Source organism: Sphaerodactylus townsendi, linkage group LG10 (genome assembly GCF_021028975.2).
Source record: "Sphaerodactylus townsendi isolate TG3544 linkage group LG10, MPM_Stown_v2.3, whole genome shotgun sequence".
Lineage (NCBI taxonomy): Eukaryota > Metazoa > Chordata > Lepidosauria > Squamata > Sphaerodactylidae > Sphaerodactylus > Sphaerodactylus townsendi.
Genome location: NC_059434.1, coordinates 61,351,134 through 61,368,395, shown reverse-complemented (window position 1 = coordinate 61,368,395; position 17,262 = coordinate 61,351,134).

The window sequence follows — 17,262 nt, the reverse complement described above, 5'->3', positions numbered from 1 at the left end:
GCATGCATGTCTGTGCTGCATGGAACATGTTCATTAGACCACATGAACTGCTAAGGAAAGGATCAAGCCCAGGAGCCCCCGAGACAGTGCCAATGTTGCAGATACTTGTGTTTCTGCTTGCTTGTGGCCCCCAGGAGCTCTAGGGCAGTGGCCTGCTGGGATATTTCCTTGTAGGTTAAATAGCCAGGTCTCCCCTTTGTCAGGAATTCCCACCATAATCGATTTGGAACAGGGTTTTTTATGTTATAGTTTTATTCCCCCCTCCCCCATTTGTAACTAACTATAAAAGTGTCTACAAAATGACTATATGCTCACTGCACCTGAGGAAATAAAGATTAGGAAAATAAAAATAAGTCATTACGGTGCCATAAGCACCTGTTTGTTTTTGCTGCAACAGATTAAAACAGCAATCTCTTTGAAGAGTATTGTTTGTTCGCCTAGTATCTTCCTAGACATTTAGGAGCAAGCAGGGAAATGGATGCCTTAAGCATGCACAGCTTCCTTCCCTTTCTTTCATGTACACAAAATCACGCCCCCTTCCTGTGAATTAATCAACCTGAAATGACTACCACTATCTTCTTCTGACAATTCGGCACATTTCTGTCTACAACCCGAAGCCCAGATTACCCCTTCGTTGTGGGCCACAAAGCACGTGCTGTGCAATCCTCTATGTTTGCTGAGAAGTCCCATTAAATGAAATTAGTTCTAAGGAAAGCAAACCCAGGATTGTAATTACCTCAAGTAGTTCTTGGTAGAGAAGTTATGTGCTTTCTCGTGCCAACAGCAACACATAAATGCCGTTTAATTCAATGGCAAAGCCTCCAAAATAAACCCCTACTCTTCAGTTAGTTCTACTTTTTGATACTTTCCTCGAGAAAACATTCCTCTTTTTATGAATATGAGAGGGATTTTTTAACATTAAAGTGAATGCATACTCAGGCTGATGCAGCAGAGTTCTTTACCAAGTTTGGTGAGAATTATTCTTCACAGGTTTAACCACATTTAGGTGTTCTCTTCTGCAGGGTAGTTTTGTTGATGTATTTCATGTCTATTGAGCATGCATATAGACCAGTGATGGCGAACCTTTTCGAGAACAAGTGCCCAAATTGCAACCCAAAACCCACTTATTTATCGCAAAGTGCCAACGTGGCAATTTAACCTGAATAACCCCCTTGAGCAGGGGCCAGCCTGCTGTAGCCTCCAGCAAATCCCACATGCACCGCTCTGCGCCTCTCTAGCATCTCTGCCGCCTCTGCCCCGCCCCGCCCCCCCCCCCCGGGCAGCAGCCACCTGGAGCACAAACACCAGGCCCGCCAGCCAAGTCCTCCCTGCTCGCTGAGGTACATGTACATCAAGTCCAGCGGCCCAGGCCAGTCTAGATGTGTGTGTGAGGGGGGCTATTTCCCACCCACATGACAAACTCTGTGCATGCGTGCCCACAGAGAGGGCTCTGAGTGCCGCCTTTGGCACCCATGCCATAGGTTCGCCACCACCGATATAGACGCATGTCCACCCAATGCTTATTCCCACCATGTGTAACTGCCTAACCCTGTACTGACACACCAGGGGACGCTGAATGAATTTTAGCTGTTATTGTTATGTAATAAGTACAGTTGGAGTCCCTTCATTCCTCCCGACCCCCGCCCATGGTAAACTGTTATCCTTTTCCCATTTCAAAAGACAGGGCACGCTACAGCTGGAAACGTTGCTGCAGTGTAAAAATATGCAATGCACAAAAGGCAGAGGAGGACTGCTATCACCCATTGTAATAGAAGAAAGGTGCAGCTCATTAGAATATAAGAACAGCACTCAAAAATTGTCCCCATTTTCATCTGTGGAATGCAAGGGGAATAAAAAATGTCAAAAAAATTTTCTATCATTTAATTTCCGAAAGCTCTCCATTATGGGAAAGCTACAGCTGAATGTATTTCTGTTGATTGCCATTTTTTCTTTTTGCATTTCTACTGAAAGCCTAGTAAATTGTCTTCCATATGTGGCATTCACTCTGCAATTCAAACCCTCTATTGTTAGCAAATCCAGATGTGCTGGTAATTAGCATACCAGACCCCCCTCCCCAGTTTCATCATGACCTGCGATCTGTTATTTTTTTCCTTCATTGATAACGAATGGGGCTACATTAGCAGGAACTGACTATTCAGCCTATATACAATTAATGCTATTGTGCAGTCAGTAACACATGAATAAACTTACCAAGCTAGAGTATTAGTTTATGTCATCTGTATCCTGTTTCCAGTAGTGCTTAATACATGATGATTGCAGGTAATGAATCTCTGGTCATTGGTAAATTATTGGCTATAATGTTTCTAACCAACAGCAATCTTATTCCCCGTTGCACAGGATTCCATTTCCTTGCCATTTTTTTTCTTCCAACTGCTTTTTCAAAAAAAAAAAAAGTTCTCAGGCAATTATTTATACCAGCGGCAGCATATACATGTGCGCTGCTGTACTCATCTTGAATGATAAATAAAATTGGTTGTATTACTTTACAAACTTTGGATTTCTTAAAAATGGCAGGATCAACTTTCATTTCTTTGGTGAATATATATTTGTGGAGGCTCCCTCAACCACTTTGAGTCTAAACAGGAGGGTTTGTAAAAGTTCTCACTGCCACCTGCTGACCCGTGAAATGAAACACAAGTACACAACAACAGCATGGCACAACTCCACACTAGCAGTAAGTTTCAAGGAAGTGAATATATTTGGTCTGTGCCATCCCTCTGTTGTGTCATGCCGTGCCCTACTCTAGGGTTCCGTCTTGCCCTTCTGAAACAGGCTCCAGTCTAGACTGTGACTCTCCCACCTGATGCAACGACTGTGGCTTCTGCTTATTAAAAAAAGAATATCAGAACAGCAAACTCACAATAAAAAGGACAATCTATCTGATCAACATCTGCATAACTGGCACATTTGCCTACGTGTTATCAAGGCTGAGCCTTGGTGCTGTTTTTCTTCATGGAGATATTGTTAAGAGGAGTTGATTATCATAAACTGACGTGGATTTGAATAAGATGGAAACTGATTGACATGCCGAAAGTAGCTAGCACTATTCCACTGATGCTCCTGTAGTCATCCCCGCAGGGTCGTCGCTAAGGAATAGGCGAGACGCGGAGGAGGTTTCATCTGGTGGAGAGCGTCAGCAACAGGAAGCGCGGGATTTCGTGATCCTGACAACTCTGCCCTGTGCTGGTCTCTGGCACCTTTTATTAGGGTTTCATTGTGGGCGTGTAAAGGAGGTGGGTAGGGAGATGAGCGGGAGACCGGGAGACCTGGAGATCATCATGTGATGCATGATCTCACCTGGCTACGTGCGGAGAGGAGCGTAAGCGTCTGAGCCTAATCCTCACCTGGGGGGCAAGACCATTGTCCCTGCGCCCGGTGACTGAGCCAGACAGTTCATGACCCGTGACTCATAGGGGGATGAGGAGTGGGGGTGCGGTGCGACCAGCAAGGCCGTAGGTCCGTTGGCGTCCCAACGTTCTACCACGGTGCTGCTGGGTCAGCAGTGCATTACTACAGCTCCACTGATGTTTTTTTGTCTCTGCAAATCATCTGAGTAATTGGTTTTGCAGTCTTTGTTGGTTCCAAGACATCCAGTCTTCAGAAGATGAGCTGACTATGCGTCATTCTGTTGGAGAAAAGAAGATTATTCAGTGACCAGAGTCGGAGATAAATATTGCATTGCATTTACCAGTTGGATTTCTGTCTGCTGTCTATCGATAGGTATGTATAATTGAGTCCTCCTTCATGGATGAAATAAAATTATGAACAACAAGGGTCACATACTGGATTACACTCACCTGTTGAATTTCTGACTACATCTCATCAGGAATTGTTTTTGATTTTTCTTGCATTTTTTCTTTCAGGTTAGGTATAGAGTATGAGCGTATGATGATTACCTCATGAGTAAGATTGGGCATTGAAATTATATTACATTTACCTGTTTTATTTCTGACTGTAATTCACAATATCAAAAACATTTTTCTCTATTTATTTGGTATGTTGGAGGTTTTATTGTATATATTCACTTTCATTAAGTTGTATTGGCTCACATTGTTGTATTTCACGTTGGTGGAAATTGTAATATTTGTTATATTATCAAATACATGTTTATTTATATATATATCACTTTTACATTTTTTCTTTCTTTTTTTGTGCCAGTTAGGCAGATGTTGATCTTAGTCCTTTTTATTGTGTGCTTCTGCCTATTCCCCTGCTAATTAACCTTAAGAGAAAAGAATATTCTTAGGTCTCACAGATTCATCCTCCTGTTGGTTCCAGGCTTCCATAGTTAGCCTTGCTGGTGGTTGTTACCTGTAGCCTCACCTTCTTTTTTCCTCCATACATGATGCATCCCATCCAGACTCAGCACAAGGCATTCCCAGTGGCCAGGTAAGGATTTATCAGCCTTCTGGTATCTAGCTGGGGTGGTTTCTTCAGTGGTTTAGCCATGTGTTTTTATGTTGCTTCTATCTTTTCATCTGTTAACGGACTGTAAGCTTTGGTTTCTGTTGTGGATGATTATATATTTTGCCTATCATGGACATGTTAAATGATTGTTTCCAGCTTTTGATAACTAGTACAGATGAAGCTTGAGTATGTAAAATATTTTGTTTATCCTCATGATAAACATAGCAGCTGTTAAGGCAGCATTAAGTGCAAGTGCTGGAAAGCTTTTGACTCCTCAGCTATACAAGAGGAAGTACCAAGTTGCCCACTAGGAGATGCTGTTGCACCCCAGTGGAGCTAACGCAGCTACACAAAAAGAGTTAGCTACAGAAGCCTAGGATGCTTTTTTTTAAAAACAAACCTTACAAACCTCACCACCAAAAAGCAAGGAAACGAAGGAGCATGGAATGAAAATAATGGAAGAATGAGACATCTTTCCTTTTTTAAAAAAAGCATCATCTATAAAAGTTGTAAAAATACACTACTTCAAAAGGAGTTTGCAACTATGACTTAACATATATTATCTTTAATTCTGTTACACATACTGACAAAATGTGGACTTTCAAAAGTATATTTTGGATACATTATTAGAGAAAGAAAATTCCAAGAGTGCTTCACTATTTAAGCAATGACATGTGCTATTGGTGAGCAGAAACATGATCGTCATAACTCAGGCATCCAAAGTTTTCTGAAGCCAGATCTGATTGGAACTAACTATAATTTCTGAGTATGTATACACTATACTATTAATCCAAATCACACATACTGTTGATGTCCAAAGCAACTACTCTACTTTTATGAAAATCCTACTTCCCATAACCTAGTATTTACAAAGTAGGGAATAATATTTCATCCTAGCAATAAAGTACATGAAAACGAATGAAAATGTCTTTCATGAAAGAGGGATAGGTTGTTGTTGCTTTTTTTTTGGACAACATACAATTTCTACATCAGTTCCTTATTAACAAAAGTCATTTTCTAAAACTAAGCTGAAATCAACCTCTGATGGCTGATTCACAAACGACATTTGAAGCTGAAGGGTTTTTTTAAAGCATGTATGCATATTACTTGTGGTAAGTGAATGTCTAAAGTCACATTTGTTAAAAACTCTTCATGCTACATTTGAGGTGACTAAATGGAGCCTAATACCACTGGATAATAGTTTTTTTTAAAATAAATGAATAAATCAAGAGACCAGACACACGTCCGTTAATTACAGGTCAGCAAAACTACCACTTGAAAAAACTTTGATGCACTTATTTATTTGTTATATTTATTAGTCATGCTTTTGTATATACGCCCTTCAAGTAACAGGCTGCCAATACATATATAAACAGAAGACATTTTACCATTTTAGATTGATCCTGTCGTCCCTGCTGAGCAGAAATGGGGCTGTTATTATATTGACTGTGAACATTGTGCTGGCAAAAGAAAATCTGTCCAAATAGCAAGACTCTGGTGGATGGAACAAAATGTGGTATAGCAGGAGTCGACCTAAGCTTCTGGTGAAGAATTCCTCCTGGGGAGCTTTATTCTTCGTACATTCCTACTATACCATGGAAGGGGCTGTATATAATTACTAGAATGGCATTCTTTCCTTCCTGGCTGTGCGTCAAGTGAATTAGCAATTGTTTTCATATTACCAATGTTTATTTTTTGTTGACAAATCACAGCTGACTTATTGTGACCTTGTAGGATTTTCAAGGTAAGAGACATTGGGAAGTGGTTTGCCATTGCCCACCTCCATGTCACAAACCTGGTCTTTCTTGGAGATCTCCCATCCAAATACTAGCCAGGGTCTGGGCTCAGTGTGTGACTGGCCTAAGATCACCCAGAAAGTTTCCATGGCATGGCACGTGAGGGTTTGAACCTCCATTTCCCTTATATGCCAATAAAGGCTTGTGTTGTTGTTGTTTTTTAAAAAAACCTCCATTTCCCATGTCTTAACCATCACATCCCTCTGCCTCTCTACAATGTTTATACCACTAGGGAATTTGTACCAGTCTTCAAGGGACCTGGAACTTATTGTATACATATCTGTCAATACTGTTCTTCCCCCTTCATCAGTACTGGGAAGAGCGTTCTGGTCTCTTCATGGTTGTGTGTGTTTTGGGGTAAAGGCACACAGCAGAAAATTTGGCCATCATTAGCCAATTATTTATTCTTTCACTTTATGGTTGATGAGAACAAACAAATATATGATCAGGAGGTGGTAATGAGTAGTCCAGGATTGCTGTGGGCATTTTCAGTAGCTCTATGCTGGCCTTTGTTTATAGCCAGCCTGGCATAGTGGTTAAAAGTTGTTCTCGAATCTGGAGAACTGGGTTTGATTCCCCACTTCTCCACATGGGAAGCACAGTCTTATCTGGTGAACTGGATTTGTTTCCCACTCCTACACATGAAGCCTGCTGGGTGACCTTGGGCTAGTCATGTTTTTTTGGAACGCTCTCAGCCCCACCTACCTCACAAGGTGTCTGTTGTGGGGAGAGAAAGTAAAAGGTATTTGTAAACTGCCTTGAGTCTCCTTACAGGAGAGGAAGGTGGGGTATTAATCCTAATTCTTTATATCCCACCAAAAAAGTTTGGCAAAAGTTATGGTGCCAGAAAATGTGTTTGGTAAGCACACAATACAGATCTCTGTATTCTCTGAGACAAGATGCTGGTGGTGTTTCCTCCTGAAGTAGGCACAGATGTTGTTTGCTAGGAGATTGACACTGGAAGGCTTTGAAAGGAAATGTATTTAAGGAAGGATTAGAAGGAGGAAATGAAGGAAGCTTGGCATGTGAGAAGCTCTGATGAAACATTTTGGCGAGATCCATAAATGCCTAGACAGCATTCAGAACAGTTTTATCAAAGGAGTTATAGGACACTTGATCTGCAAGTGTCAAACTTGGAAAGTCCCTTTGCTGATTGTGTTGCTACTAACATGTGCATTCACAACTGCAATAATTTAAGTCACTAAGGCTGAAAAGAGATACCTGGGAACCCTGAGAGCACAAAAATACTTGGAAACATGATTAACCCTTCTCAGGCTTGGAGAACTATAATATATGCTAAATGTGGTATCTAAGAGGAAAAGGTCCAATATCAAATGTCCTTTCCTGGTTCCTGAAAATAACTCCACAGCCTCATTGTTCCAGAATGTTGCATCTAGTGAAATCATACACACTCATTATATTCATGTTATGCACTCTATACTTCAGCGGGAAAAAAACAGTATTCTGTGCTGGTTAGAGTGTCAGGCTGCGATATGGGAGATCTAGGGTCAGATCCGCATTCTGCCATAGCAGCTTGCAGAGTAACTTTACGTCTGTCATACTGTCTTTGCCTAACTTACCTCAAAGAGTTATTGTGAAGATAAAGTGGAGAAGAGGAGAATGTTGTAATCCACTTTGGGTCCCCATTGGGGAGAAAAGTGTGATATAAATGAATTAGATAATTTGAGTACCTACAGATATGAAGGTACCTATGAATGAATATGATATGGAAAGATTATGGGTTATGTTTTATGTTCAAACTGTTAATCTATTGGGGGGGGGTACAGCTGACAGTGTGATGTTCCTCTTGTCAAAAATTATTGTTGCCATAATTTAGAGTCCTTCAAACATAGATGAAATCCCAGACTTGTAGAAAAAATAGAACAAAAAACAAAACGACTCACACAATAAGGGTAACATTTGTGCATGTCGGTCCATGCCCCCACCCCCACCAAACTACAAAGGTCATGCAGTATTTTGGGTGGCCATTGTAATCCAAAATGCTATAATCAAGCCAAAGAGGATTTGGGGGAGCATGTACAGACATGGCTTGGTTACCACAAGCTTTAGATAGAGACAGAATGATGAACTGTGTCAGACAGTTACAAAAGCTGAAGCTTGAGATGACCAGAGCATGAAGCAGTAATAGTTGAAGAACAGGGAGCAATTACAGGGAGCAAAGGAGATCGAAAACTCAAAGAAGCTTAGGCATCAATGGGAATGTCAGCAGCTAGGGAGAATAGTATTGAAGAGACAGACTGAAAAGGAGAGAATAGTTAATGTCTGACCATTTTATAACGTTGTGGTTGTTAAACTGACTACACCTGTTTCTGTTTTTCTCTACATAAAATTGTTTCGAGTGTGTGTAAAATACCGTCAAGTCACAGCTGACTTATGGCAACCCAGTAGGGTTTTTACGGCAAGAGATTAACAGAGCTGGTTTGCCACTGCTTTCCTCCAAGCCATACCCTTGATATTTCTTGTTGGATTCGCATCCAAGTATTAGGCAGGACCAACATTGCTTAGTTTCTGAGATCTGATGAGATCAGGCTAGCCTGGGTCATCTAGGACAGAGAAAAAATGTTTCTTACTCAAGAAGTAATCGTTAAGTTTTCTTATGTTAGTGTTATGTGTTATTGTTTCTTCCAGAGGTGTAGCAAGGGGGGAAAGCGCCCAGTGCTCCGGTGCGTCCTCCACCCCGGAACGCCCCTGTCCCACCCCGGAAGGCCACGCCACGCCATGCCACATCCACCCCACACCCCGTGTGTCGTGCACCTCCCCCTCGTCCCCTTGGAGCTACGCCTCTGGTTTCTTCTGTTGGGTGAACAAAGTATTTTGATTGTTTTAAAACTATTGAAAGCATGTGGTGGTGGTGGGGGGGGCATAAGCAATTTATTTCTTGGCAAAGTCTTGGGGAGCAGTGGGCACCTCAGTTAGCGACTACCTGTATCTCTACACAAGGTCCAACTCTCAGAAATATGGATGAAAGTCATTCTGCTTCGTTCCTTCAAGAGAGATAATACAGAGTATTAATCTTTTGGAGAGTTTGAGCCACTTTCTTTGTAATTCAACCCTACAAAAATGATTCACGCTGAACTTCAAGCAGTTTTGAACAGAAGCGATACTGATCCCCTTCTGGGTATGCTATATGTCATTTATATCGGTTTCTAATTCTTATGTGCAAGAGACCTAATCCATTTTATTCATTCTTCCCGGGGCTCAATGTGACCACTTTTCATTCTCCTTTTACATTCTGTGTATACTTAACAGCTACCAACTGCTCAATCGGAATGAAGATGAGGGTTTGTAAAGAGTCTCTCCTCTATTACCGCAAACAGCTCCCTGGTCTTCTGCCAGCATCTTTAAGGCTACCGCACTGTGAGCAAACCACTTGTGTTTCTGATCCTGAGGTCACTTCTTGAGCTATCCAATTCCATGCACTTGCTTCCCAGCAAAACTTCCTATTAACACGACAGGCCAAAGCAGAACCTCTGGATTCTGAAGAGTTAAGAACAGGCCGCTCTTATCTTTTCATGAAAACATTTAAGGAGCAAGGATCTTGGCAGTGGCTTCTGGTTTGGCAATTTCATTTTCAGATACCAGGGGAAGAGTGTCAGTTTTACAGAACGACTTATAATTTAGTATTTTAAAAGGATGCCTAGTCTTCTGGTGAGATGGAAACCATCATGGTGAAGCAGTAGCTTTGATATGTTCTTTGTCCTGTTCCTATGAATTTGTGGAAAAGTGGTTTTTTTAAAAGCTATTTCAGCTGCATTCCAGAAGTCACTCACTCTGCTGGCAGGGCGGGGCGGATGTGCTGCTATGACAGCACCAGCACTGAGAAGGCTTCCGAGGCAGGGAGTCGCCCTGACACAGGGTCAGTTGCCATCAGGTATAGGCTCAACACAGCAGCCAGTGGGAGAGTCCAGAAAACTGAGTCAAAGCAGTCCAGGGAGTCAAATAACACAGAGTTGACAAACCAGGAGGGAGTAGACAAGAAGCGAGGTCATGGAAAGCCAGTCCAAGGTCAAAGCACAGTCTGAAAACTCAGAACAGTGGCATGCAGGAGTTGCTGAGAAACTCAAGCGTTGAGTCCACACCTGTAGCTCTTACACCTACTGATTAGATGCTTCTGGGCTGCTTGCTTGGGAGGGCTGTTGCAAGGACTCTAATCCACACCGGGCTTGCAAGCATCTTTGCTGCAACGCTGTGTTACATCTGAGGAATCAGAAGGGCTTTCACGCTGCCTAGTTTTTCTGATAACCCCTGAACTGGGAAGCTGTAATTCTTCCTCTTCTGCTGACACAGCTGGCCTGGCTCTGCAAGGCTCATGCAAGTCTTTCTGGAACGAACGGTCAGCCACAGCGGGGGGGGGGGGGGCATGACATTTACTCCAGAGAAGCCCACTGGATATCAGTGGAACTACTTCCAGGTAAGAGATGTATGGATTGCAGCTTGGCCAGTGCAGACTGTGCACACCTTGCCAGGTTCATGTTGGTGGTTATCATATCACAAAATAATTCTTATTGTTTCTCTGCATTAACTATTTCATGTCTGCATCCATTACACTGCTTTGTAGAATGAAAATGTACAAAGGGGTGGCTTTCTTTAACAAGCAAATCTTGAAAATGCCACAGAGGCTTCAGTTCTCCTGAAAACCATGGAATTGTTGTGCAAGCCCAATAATTTGAAGGTAATCACTGAAACATGTGGGTAGCTTGAAGCCGTCAGAAATCAATACAGGGTAATGATGATTCTTTCACAGTGTCAGAGACATGTCTCGTTCAAGGTTATGAAACAGAGCCGATGAAAAGACGTTTGCCATCCTGATTCTGTCGTTCTGCTCTCCCAGCAATCCTGTGCAATCCACTGGACCAGCAATCCTCTGAGATCCCGAGACAGCAAAGTGGAAAACACAATAATTGCAGTAGAGGGGGAAAGGTCAGCATAGCCGCCAGCCACTTGCACAGACAGATCCCTGGCAATTTCACATCCTCTTGCATCCGTTGCAATGATGCTTGGCAACAAGGCCTTCACAGGAGCCAGTAATGGAATTCACACGTCAGCAGGCACTGATGGCTGGAACCTGTCTTCTCATGGACAGCGCATAAGCATGCTGCCAGGAACAGCCCACAACACAGCACATCGGTCTGAGCATCACATAGTCTAGCTAGATTCCAGTCCAATAGCAAATCAACAATGCTGATGAAGAGAAGACCGGCAACTCTCAGCCTAACCTACCTAACTGGATTGTTGTGAGGATGAAATAGTGAGGAGGAGACTGGTGTAGGCTGCTTTTTGTCCCCATTGTGGAGAAAGGCATGGTAAAAATGAAGTAAGGAAAACAGGAGCAGCAGTGGCATAGGAGATTAAGAGCTCGTGTATCAAATCTGGAGGAACCGGGTTTGATTCCCAGCTCTGCCGCCTGAGATGTGGGGGCTTATCTGGGGAATTCAGATTAGCCTACACTCCCACACACGCCAGCTGGGTGACCTTGGGCTAGTCACAGCTTCTCAGAGCTCTCTCAGCCCCACCCACCTCACAGGGTGTTTGTTGTGAGGGGGGAAGGGCAAGGAGATTGTAAGCCCCTTTGAGTCTCCTTGCAAGAGAGAAAGGGGGATATAAATCCAAAACTCTTCTTCTTCTTCTTCTTCTTCTTCTTCTTCTTCTTCTTCTTCTTCTTCTTCTTCTTCTTCTTCTTCTTCTTCTTCTTCTTCTTCTTCTTCTTCTTCTTCTTCTTCTTCTTCTTCTTCTTCTTCTTCTTAATTAAATTATAATACAGGTGAAGAGGGAGGGACAAATAAAAGGTAGGCTGGTTAGTGGGTGAGAAAGAGAGAAGACCGGGAAAGATGAGGATATGGGGATTGCCAGAAGAAGGAAAACAGGACATCATGTGGGAAGAGGGATACAGGAAAAAAATATCAGATTTGCAGGGGAAATCCTCAAATTTATTTGAAATAGGAGTGTTTCATTTTACTGATTTGTTTTTCTTTCATACAATGCCATCCAGTGAACACTTTCCTGGGAATCAGCCCCATTAAAGAGACCTGAGAAGGACTGCTCTTTTAAATGATATAAATTTATCATTTCTTTAATCAGAGAATGTGTATGATACCCCGATAGAACTTGCTCCAGGCAGTGATATTATGCTGTTACTAGATAATACCCCTTTTGATTTTTAACATATTCTTCTTCATGTTTATTTATTATATCTCTATTGATACCTTTTTGTAAATTAAAAAAGACCGTAACTTTAAAAAGACATCCCTTCTCTTTTTAAAACATAAAAGCTTTAGCATCCCTTCTCTTTTTAAAACTTTTAAAATCATAGCTATATAGTGTCAGTTTGAAAATCAAAAGCTGCCAAGTCTGTTTTGTCCCAAGGAGATTTTTCCCATACTCCACCATGTGTGAATGAAAGTGATGAGCAGGTTTTTCGGAGGCCCGGCACCCAGACATGGCCCACCCACCCTAGTGGAGGGGGAGAGAGGGAGGGGGAGGGGTGGCATGCAAGGGAAGGGGAATGAGGGAGGGGAGGGGAGTGAGTGAGTGAAGGGTGGCATGCAATGGAGGGGAGGGGACCCGGCACCTGGACTTGGCTCACCCACCCTAGTGGAGGGGGAGAGAGGGAGGGGGAGGGGTGGCATGCAAGGGAAGGGGAATGAGGGAGGGGAGGGAAGTGAGTGAGTGAGGAATGGCATGCAATGGAGGGGAGGGGCCCCGGCACCTGGACTTGGCTCACCCACCCTACCGCAGGGAGGGGGAGTGTAGGGAGGGAGAGGATGAGAGGATGAAAGGCCAAACTCACTGCTCCAGGTCCATCTACATATACTTGCCACAACATGGGTTAACCCCCTTTAGATGTGCAACATGTTTGATCCAATTCCTGAGACTGTGAACACAAACATTCCCAATCATGTGGATGACAGCTACATGAATGAGTCAGCATTTAGGTGAGCACAAATAGCTGTGTGTGGCCTTCAGCAGGGGTCAGGGCCAGTCCAGTTGGCTTTTCTCCCACACGGGATACATTGGCCCACCCATGAATATAGGAGCCACTTTCTTCATACTTGGCTCTGGATACAGGTATTATGTGCATATTACCTTTTTCCCACCATGACAAATAAGTATAGCAGCAATCATATTGTGCTCAGCAGGCATAGCTTAACAATAGGACTGGGCTGTTAAACATCTTTTAACCTGATAGCAGTCAGACTTATTTCAAATAATACTTCTGCTTGTTTGTTTGTTTTATTCAATTTGTATGCTGCCCTTTCTCTTGTTGGCTCAGTGTGGCTTCCAGCATATAATAAATACAAAAAAAAGAGTTAAAACAATTATAAATCTAAGATCATAACCTGAGTTATCTAAGATGCAGATAGTAAAGAATACGTCAAACGCTTGCTTATGTGAGTTTTAAAAATGTATTATATGCATACAATACTCATGTAATCTCAAGTATGTATTTTTAGAGTTATACAAGCCAGATTTAAATGATTAACTGTTGGGGTTTTGCCTTTATTTGCTGCTGTGTGATACATTACATTCTCCTAAGGAATTAGAGCACATCACATTATCTGTTTCTGTAAGGTAGCATATATTTGGGGAAATTCACAACTGGCTGGAGTCCAGCAGTGGAGTTCTGAACATGTGCTGGAAATACCGAGCTTTGTGGGATGACATTCCCCTTAAGAGCAACAAAACCCATTCAAGTGTAGAATATTAAAGTGTTTGTTGTGTCTGACTTTGGGGGTTATTTTATTTTCTGTTCTGCGGGCAATTGCTCCTGGAGGATAAATAATCTTAAACATTTCCTTTAGCGATATAATTCTTCTTTGTACAGGGATTATTTCTGGCGCATGATCTTCCATAAACGAGACCAAAGATAAAACCACGAAACTGGTCAAAACTAGCACGGCAAAGAGAAAAGCTTTCATTTCTATGGAGTACAGGCTCCTCTGTACAGAAGCAGTTCTATTAACTCACTGATGTGGAGACAACTCATAGTCATCTTACTACATTTCACCTCTTTTTGCATATCTTGGTTCTGGAGTTCTTGAGAAAAATGAGTACCCAGTCTCAGGACTATGTCTACTAATTATGTTTACTTACTCAGTTTCATAAGAAAACATTTATATCTGCCTTCCTCCCAGGGAATTGGAACCCTCAAAAACGGTTTAAAATGATATTGTTTCCTTTATTGTTTTGCATAAGAGTAGACCCGAATGACTGAAAATTTTATGTGGAAATAAATCCCTGAGTAAAGCTGAAAATGTGCATGCAACAGGCATGGCAAATATTCAAACAGCCAATTGTATTTCTGAAATTACTTACTGAAAACATGCAGCTATAAATACTCATTACAAATTGGATTTCAGTGCAGTTCTTAAATCAGTTACTCAGTGGACTTGGGTATAACTTTGCTTAAGATGGTCTTGTCACAGGGATAAGATGGTCCTGTTACAGTGCCATCTTAAGCAGATCTAGTCAGAATTATACTCAGGTCTGTTCAATTGGCTCTACTTTCACAAAAGTGTTTTTAGGATTGCACTGTTAGACATGAGCTTAAAGAATAATATCTTTGTTTGCCATCAGGCGGAATAAGTTATTTTATAATAAAATAGATCTTATTTTTTATTTTATTTGGTGGTTGAAAGATTCAGGGCATTTCAAAGAGGTTTTCTGTAAGGTGGCTACTATAATTATTATTAGTAGCTTCTTCAGTCATAGTTTCCATCTTCATTCCATGGAAAGAAAGGATAACTTGGGGCTGGGGGTGAGCTGGGAGAGCTTGTTCCAAGTGTACACTCAACTGTTTCATGTTTATTGCTTTTATTGAGAGCTACTTAGGTCATATCTCATGAACAGGAAGTAAATAATGTAAATAATAACAAAATGAGATGACGTTAGGGCAAAAGCTCTGTAAAGAAAGGTGTCAACATTGTTGGTATGTTCAAAGTGAAGTTGGTAAAGCATCCTCCAATAAGCGTCTGTAACTCAAGGTGCTATCTCCATCATGACAGGAAAACATACACCACAGTAGATGGAGCCATTTTGGAACAGCAGATGAAAGGCACCTAAACACATTTTAGCAATTTGCTGGGGAATATATAGCAAAACCTAGAAGGATGACTCATGTTGTAGCTATGTTTAAAATGGAATAGACATGCATTTCCCTAGTCACCCAGTGGTTTCTCCTTCTCTTTCTCATCACATACAACAGAGTATATTGTCATTCTGTGCTGGGACAGTGTAGTGGCTAAGGCAATGAACCATCAGGACTCTGGTTCAAATCAACTCCCCTCCCCCCCCAGCAAAAAAGCGAAAAGCATTTGGGGCGTGGGCTTCTCCCATGACCCAGTTTCCACAGCCCACATAAGGAAAATAAAAAAATTAAAAATCCTTTAAAATAATTGAAGCCCATTACGAGGCTGGCAATTGGCCTCCAAGGTTTAACTCCTTCCCACTAACAGGTGGGCTTCCAGAGGGATTTTGCTGGGCTAGCAAAAGTGCCCCCCCTTTGCTGGATTGCTGTTGCAGGTGCCATTCCCTGTTGCTTGTTACTGCCCTGGTTTCCAGGGCAACATAAGGGAGGGGGAGAGGTAACTTGAAGGGACAAACCGGAGAGCTTGCTGGAGCTTTCCTACTTGGCCAATGACTGCAATACACTTTGTGTTGCAGCTTAGACTGCTGCAGCCTAGACTCTCTAGAGAAAGGAAGGTAGAAGTCAATGCAAAAGAGTGGTTCATAGAATTTCAACATAGAGATCACACTGCTCTTTTGCCAATCTCAGAAGATATTTTTGGCTTTGATTTCTTTCAAATTTTTCTGTGCATGGCTGAAGAGTAGGAGACCGGGTTCCAGCAGACCACATTCCAGATAGAGCTTTGAGAGAATTCAGTACAAAGCTTGGCTTTGGTACTCGTTTTCTTGCCCTTGTTTGGAACCTTTGGCTTTCACGCAGATTTTTTCATGTAGTTTTGTGTGTGTAGGTTCTCATGGCCAGAGTATGCCTGTTTTGCTGGCACCTACACATTGGATTGGCTTGTGGGTTCTTCTGGCCTGCCAAAAGTGTCCCCACACCTGGCATTATTTGGCTATGTAGGGATTCTGTTAAGCTTGCGCTGCCAGAGTGTGCCTGGGTTTGCTAGCACCTGTGTGCTGGATTGGCTTGTGGCTTCATCTGGGCTGTTCTGATTTGTGTTGTTTTTCTGTATTTTCTGCATTGTTTTGATATTGGTTCTCTTAGGCTTTGTGATGAATTGGCTTGTGGTTTTGCTGGAGTGGGTTCTGGTGTAGTTCTGTTGGGGTTGTGTTGGTTCTTGGGATGGGAGGCATGGATCTGTGATTGCTCTGTCATGCCTCTTTGCTTTTCCTCTGGAGGAAAAAAGACTGTTTTGTGGGCCCAGGTAACTGTTTTGCTCCAATTGCATTCAATGAGAGATTTTTGTGGGGTCGGGGAAGGATTTTTCAAGGTAAAGGGACTAGATTTGCAGCACAGCTGCTGGTGACCCTCCACAGAAGAACCCTCAAGTTTGGTGAAGTTTTCCTCCATTTGGGTGTTCATAGAATTGAACCCTCCACACCCAAACTTCACTAGACTTGGGAATTCTTCTGAGGTCCCCAGCAGCTGTGTGGCAAATTTGATGCCTTTACCTTGACAAACAGCTCAGCTCAGCTAATGCAAACAATTGGAGCAAAACAATTACTCACCCACCCACCCACCCCCAATTAAAGTATATATCTGGAATATTTTTTGTCATGAATGCTCATATGTGACTTTGGCCCATTAAAGTATATGGGGAATTTCAGGGTGGGAGTGGTTCTAGACGGCTGTTTTTCAAGGTAGAGGCACTAAGGTAGAAGCTGCAGTTGCCTCTCTTTAGAAGAACAGGAGAACAAGGTTCTCTCAGAATTAATCAACCATGATACTCACTGAGTAATCTTGGGCCAGCTACTTCTGTCAGTCTCACTCATCTTGCAGGGGTGTTGTAAGAGAAAAATTGAGAAGAGAGTCATTTGTACTACCCCTGGAAAA